Here is a 7,375-nt window from a genome sequence, read left to right on the forward strand (position 1 = left end):
CACCGGGAGTGGCTCCGGGATCGGCACCGGCACCGGGAGTGGCCCCGGGAGTGGCTCCGGCACCGGGAGTGGCCCCGGGAGCGGCACCGGCACCAGGAGCGGCTCCGGGAGCGGCACCGGGATCGGCACCGGCACCGGGAGCGGCCCCGGGGCGCTCCGGCTGTGCCCCGGCGCTTCTCCGCCCGCTGCTCCCCGGTTCCCTCGTTCCCTTCCAGCCCGGCAGGGAGCGGCTGGATGGAGCCGCTGCCTCTCCAAGCCTTTTCTCCCCCCGCACGAAGCGTTTCCCCCGCGGGCAGCGCGTCCCGGGCGGCCCGAGCTCTTCGTTGCCCGCTCTGCCGCTCCCTGCCCGGTCCCTGCCGGTCCCTGCCGGTCCCTGCCCGCTCCCTGCCGCTCCCTACCCGCTCCCTCCCCGCTCCCGCCGCCCCATCCCGCTCACGTTTGGCCGCTTTTCTTCTCCCGACTTTATTCGCGGCGCCGGCAGCACCACCTGCCGGGACAGCGGGCCCGGTGCCACCCCGGGGACGGCGGGGACAGGAGCCCGGTGCCACCCCGGGGACAGCGGGGACAGGAGCCCGGTGCCACCCCGGGACAGCGGGGACAGGAGCCCGGTGCCACCCCGGGACAGCGGGGACAGGAGCCCGGTGCCACCCCGGGGACGGCGGGGACAGGAGCCCGGTACCACCCCGGGACAGCGGGGACAGGAGCCCGGTGCCACCCCGGGACAGCGGGGACAGGAGCCCGGTGCCACCCCGGGGACAGCGGGGACAGGAGCCCGGTGCCACCCCGGGACAGCGGGGACAGGAGCCCGGTGCCACCCCGGGGACAGCGGGGACAGGAGCCCGGTGCCACCCCGGGGACGGCGGGGACAGGAGCTCTGACCCCTGGAACCTTCTGCACCACAAAAACCACGAATCGTTGGGGTTCTGTGTGCCCCGGAACCCCCTGTGCCCCAAAATCCTCTGCCCCCTAAAACCCACTCACCCCTGGAATCCAGAATTCCAGCCCGACAGCAGGAACACGAGTGAGATAACCCGGGTGTGATAACCCGGGTGTGATAACCCGGGTGTGATAACACGGGTGTGATAACACAGCTGTGATAACACAGCTGTGATAACACAGCTGTGATAACCGGGGTGTGATAACACAGGTGTGATAACACGGGTGTGATAACACAGGTGTGATAACACAGATGTGATAACCGGGGTGTGATAACACAGGTGTGATAACACGGGTGTGATAACACAGCTGTGATAACCGGGGTGTGATAACACACGTGTGATAACACGGGTGTGATAACACAGGTGTGATAACCGGGGTGTGATAACACAGCTGCGATAACACAGGTGTGATAACACAGGTGTGATAACCGGGGTGTGATAACACAGGTGTGATAACCGGGGTGTGATAACACAGCTGTGATAACACAGGTGTGATAACCGGGGTGTGATAACACAGGTGTGATAACCGGGGTGTGATAACACGGGTGTGATAACACGGGTGTGATAACACAGGTGTGATAACACAGCTGTGATAACCCGGGTGTGATAACACAGGTGTGATAACACAGCTGTGATAACACAGATGTGATAACACAGGTGTGATAACACAGCTGTGATAACACAGATGTGATAACACAGGTGTGATAACACAGCTGTGATAACCCGGGTGTGATAACACAGATGTGATAACACAGGTGTGATAACACAGATGTGATAACACGGGTGTGATAACACGGGTGTGATAACACAGCTGTGATAACACAGGTGTGATAACCCGGGTGTGATAACACAGCTGTGATAACCGGGGTGTGATAACCCGGGTGTGATAACACGGGTGTGATAACACAGGTGTGATAACACAGATGTGATAACACAGGTGTGATAACCTGGGTGTGATAACCCGGGTGTGATAACCCGGGTGTGATAACACGGGTGTGATAACACGGGTGTGATAACACAGCTGTGATAACCGGGGTGTGATAACACAGGTGTGATAACACAGATGTGATAACACAGCTGTGATAACCGGGGTGTGATAGCACAGGTGTGATAACACAGATGTGATAACACAGCTGTGATAACACGGGTGTGATAACACAGGTGTGATAACACAGGTGTGATAACACAGCTGTGATAACACAGGTGTGATAACCGGGGTGTGATAACACAGGTGTGATAACCGGGGTGTGATAACACACGTGTGATAACACGGGTGTGATAACACAGGTGTGATAACCCGGGTGTGATAACACAGCTGTGATAACCGGGGTGTGATAACCCGGGTGTGATAACACGGGTGTGATAACACAGGTGTGATAACCCGGGTGTGATAACACAGCTGTGATAACCGGGGTGTGATAACCCGGGTGTGATAACACGGGTGTGATAACACAGGTGTGATAACACAGATGTGATAACACAGGTGTGATAACCTGGGTGTGATAACCCGGGTGTGATAACCCGGGTGTGATAACACGGGTGTGATAACACGGGTGTGATAACACAGCTGTGATAACCGGGGTGTGATAACACAGGTGTGATAACACAGATGTGATAACACAGATGTGATAACCGGGGTGCGATAGCACAGGTGTGATAACACAGATGTGATAACACAGCTGTGATAACACGGGTGTGATAACACAGGTGTGATAACACAGATGTGATAACACAGGTGTGATAACCCCCCTGCTCACACTCAGCCTTTCCCCTCCTCCCCGCCCTGCGCTGTTTTCCCTGCCCCGGTGTCACCGCTGCCCCCCCAGTGTCCCCTCCAGTGCTGTCCCCGTGTCTGGGGTCCTGCAGGGTGACCCCGAGCTGTGAGGTGACACCGTGTGTGACACCAGGGCAGCAGATGCCAGCGCAGAGGAGTTCTGGCGCTCTTGTGTTTTCCTGGAGTTTTGCTGGCTCCTGCCAGGAGCGTCCTCACAAGTCCCCTGTCCCTGTCCTTCTCCCTGTCCCCTGTCCCTGTCCCCTGTCCCTGTACTTCTCCCTGTCCCCTCTCCCCTGTCCCTGTCCCTGTCCCCATGCCCTGTCCCCTGTTCCTATCTGTGTCCTCATCTCTGTTCTCTGTCCCTCTCCCTGTCCTGTCCCTGTTCCCATCTCTATCCCCTCTCCCTGTCTCCATCCCTGTTCCCTGTCCCCTCTCCCCTGTCCCCATCCCCTGTCCCTATCTGTGTCCCCATCTCTGTCCCCTGTCCCTGTCCCCATCCCCGTTCCCCATCCCTGTCCCCTGTCCCTGTCTGTCCCCATTCCTGTCCCTATCCCCATCCCTGTCCTGTCCCCATCCCTGTCCCCAGTCCCTGTCCCCATCCCTGTCCCTGTCCCCTCTCCCCTGTCCCCATCCCTGTTCCTGTCCCCATCCCCTGTCCCCATCCCTGTCCTGTCCTTGTCATCATCACCTGTCCCTATCTGTGTCCCCATCCCTGTCCCCTGTTCCTGTCCCCTGTCCCTGTCCCATCCCTGTTCCTGTCCCCTGTCCCCATCCCTGTCCCCATCCCTCTCCTGTCCCTATCACCATCCCCTGTCCCTATCCCCGTCCCTGTCCCCTGTCCCCATCTCTGTCCCCTATTCCTGTCCCCTGTCCCCATCCCTGTCCCCTGTCCCTGTCCCCATCCCTGGTCCCCATCCCTGTCCCCTGTCCCTGTTCCTGTCCCCATCCCTGTCCTGTTCCTGTCCCCATCCCTGTCCCCGGTCCCCATCCCTGTCCCCTGTCCCTGTCCCTGTCCCTGTCCCCATCCCTGTCCCCATCCCCGGTCCCCATCCCCGTCCCTGTCCCTGTCCCCATCCCTGTCCCCATCCCTGTCCTGTCCCTGTCACCATCCCCTGTCCCTATCTGTGTCCCCATCCCTGTCCCCTGTCCCTGTCCCCATCCCTGTTCCCCATCCCCGTCCCTATCCCCATCCCTGTCCCCATCCCTGTCACCATCCCCTGTCCCTATCTGTGTCCCCATCCCTGTCCCCGGTCCCCATCCCTGTCCTGTTCCTGTCCCCATCCCTGTCCCCATCCCCGGTCCCCATCCCTGTCCCCATCCCTGTCCCCATCCCCGTCCCTGTCCCCATCCCCAAACCCCAAGGGCCAATCTCCATTTCACGCTGCATTTCCTCTCACCCCTCTTTCATTTTGGCATTTTGGAACCCCCGGCTTCGACACAACCAAATATTTAACACAAATAACATTCGGTATTCCGGGATATTAGGATTTAAACTTAAGATTTGAATTTAGGATCTGAATTTAGGATTTACATTTAGGGTTTGAATTTTGGATTTGAAAATAGGATTTGAATTTAGGATTTGAACTTAAGATTTGAATTTAGGATTTACATTTAGGGTTTGAATTTAGGATTTGAATTTAGGATTTACATTTAGGGTTTGAATTTAGGATTTCAACTTCAGCCACTGAAATTTAAACTCCTGCAAGGATCCCCCATCTCTTCCTAGAGCAGAAAAATCTCCAATAAACACCAAGATCTGTCCCCAGCTGCTGCTTTTAAACCCAAAATTCAATTTTTGGCCCAGAATTCCTCTCCAGAACGGAGCCTGAGCCACTTTTCTGTAACATTTACAGAAATGAATCCTTCAGCACTAAAAATACCCCAAATTCCCCTTCAAGGTCCTGCCTGAAGAGCTCATTAAAGCCTCCCGCTGCGCCTGCGTGCGGCTCTCCTGTTTCACGGGAAATTCCAATTTCCCATCCGTTCCCCCCAATTTTTTCTCCTTTTCCCTTTTTTTTAGCCTCTCCAAATTATTTTCCCCCACTTTTTTTTTTTCTTTTTTTTTTTTTTTGGTCCTAATTCGACTTTTCCCACATCTCCCTCCGTCCAAAAATGTCATCAATCAAATTTCAAACGCTGAATTTAATTATTCCCGAGGTGCGGCCACGGCTCAGAGGGGAGCAGCTGAAAGTTCAGCTTTTCTGAGCCACTTTTTCTCTTTTTTTCAAGTGAATTTTCCCTTTTCTTGGGCGGGAATTACCCCGAGGTGCTGCTCAGGAAAACCCCAGGACAAAAAGGCACAGGCAGCTCATTTTCCCCATTTTTTACAATACCAAGGAAGCAGAAATTTGCATTTTTCCCCATTTTTTACAATACCAAGGAAGCAGAAATTTGCATTTTTCCCCATTTTTTACAACACTAAGGAAGCAGAAATTTGTATTTTTCCCCATTTTTTACAACACTAAGGAAGCAGAAATTTGCATTTTTCCCCATTTTTTACAATACTAAGGAAGCAGAAATTTGCATTTTCCCCCATTTTTTACAATTCTAAGGAAGCAGAAATTTGCATTTTTCCCCATTTTTTACAATTCTAAGGAGCAGAAATTTGCATTTTGCCCCATTATCATAGAATATATGAATATATAAATATTGAATATATGTTAATGATACTGTTAATAAGGATTTTTCTAATAGCCTTATTATAAGGATGTTAGAAATAGTCTTATAATATAATAAGGATATCATTACATTAATATTACAGTAATATAATAATATAATAGTATATAATAATATAACAGTATATAATATTATAATATATAATATAATAGTATATTATATTTTATTAGTTATATTATACTATAATATACTATATAATATTATTATATTATATTACATTATATTTACTACATTATATTACATTACATTAATTATATTATATTGTATTATATTACATTATATTAATTATATTATATTATATTATATTATATTATATTAATTATATTATATTATATTATATTGTATTATATTATATTATATTTATTATATTATTATATTATATTGTATTATATTATATTTATTATATATTACATGTTATGTTATATTATGTTATAATTACACTGTATTTTACTTTATTATATCTATAATATTAAGATATTATAATTATATATTAACTATATAATATAATACATTATAATAGTATAAGTATAACAATATTAATATATAATTATACAAGTAATTATACATTTATATATAAATATTAATATATTTTTATGTAATTACAACTATATTGCTCTCCATAACATAAGTATATTGATCCTGTGTTGTTATATTTAATAATGAATAGATTTCTTGTAAGATGATTGTATTTAATACCACCTCCCAAAGCAGGAGTCCGGAGCCGGGGCCCCGAGCCAATATTTGCAATTAGTGACAAATTAAGGAATGCAGCTGCAGCCTCCGGCCCCGTTTGCAGCAAATCCCCCCAGAACTGCAGCCCCCGCCGACCCAATTAGCCAGGCTTAATTGTGCCACTTAATTAGAGCTCCCGAGCGGGCACGGAGGGGCAGGGAGGCACCGGGCCCGGCGGCAGGGGACAGGGATGGGGATGGGGACGGGGACGGGGACGGGGACAGGGGATGGAGATAGGGATGGGGATAGGGATGGGGACAGGGACAGGGATGGGGACAGGGACGGGGACGGGGATGGGAACAGGACAGGGATGGGGACAGGGACGGGGATGGGGACGGGGATGGGGACAGGGTCAGGGACAGGGATGGGGACGGGGACAGGGATGGGGACAGGGATGGGGATAGGGATGGGGACAGGGATGGGGACGGGGACAGGGATGGGGAACAGGGACAGGGACAGGGATGGGGACAGGGACAGGACAGGGACGGGGCGGCAGGGAACAGGGACAGGGATGGGGACAGGGATGGGGACAGGGATGGGGACAGGGATGGGGACGGGGTCAGGGACAGGGACAGGGATGGGCACAGGGATGGGGACACTGGGCAGGGACAGGGACATGGCTGGAACCACCTGGGGTGGCAGAAAGTGTCCCCAGGCTGTCCCCAAAGGTGTCCCCAGGCTGTCCCAGGACTGTCCCCTTGGTGTCCCTCAAGTGTCCCCAGATGGGCTTTGAGCTCCCTCCCACCCCAACCCCTCCCTGACCCCAGAGAACTGCAGGAACCCCGAAATCCCAAACCCCAAAATTCCAACCCCAAAATTCCAATCCCCAAATCCCAAACCCTGAAATCCCAAACCCTGAAATCCCAAACCCCGAAATCCCAACCCCTGAAATCCCAAACCCCAAATTCCAATCCCCAAAATTCAAACCCCAAAATCCCAAACCCCAAATTCCAATCCCCAAAATTCAAACCCCAAAATCCCAAACCCCAAATTCCAATCCCCAAAATTCAAACCCCAAAATCCCAAAACCCCAAAATTCCAAACCCCAAAATCCCAAACCCCAAATTTCCAACCCCAAAATTCCAATCCCCAAAATCCCAAAACCCCAAAATTCCAACCCCCAAAATCCCAAACCCCAAATTCCAATCCCCAAAATTCAAACCCCAAAATTCCAACCCCCAAAATCCCAACCCCCAAAATCCCAAACCCCAAATTCCAATCCCCAAAATCCCAAACCCCAATACTGAAACCCCAA

The sequence above is a fragment of the Anomalospiza imberbis genome, chromosome 27 (assembly GCF_031753505.1).
Source record: "Anomalospiza imberbis isolate Cuckoo-Finch-1a 21T00152 chromosome 27, ASM3175350v1, whole genome shotgun sequence".
NCBI lineage: Eukaryota > Metazoa > Chordata > Aves > Passeriformes > Viduidae > Anomalospiza > Anomalospiza imberbis.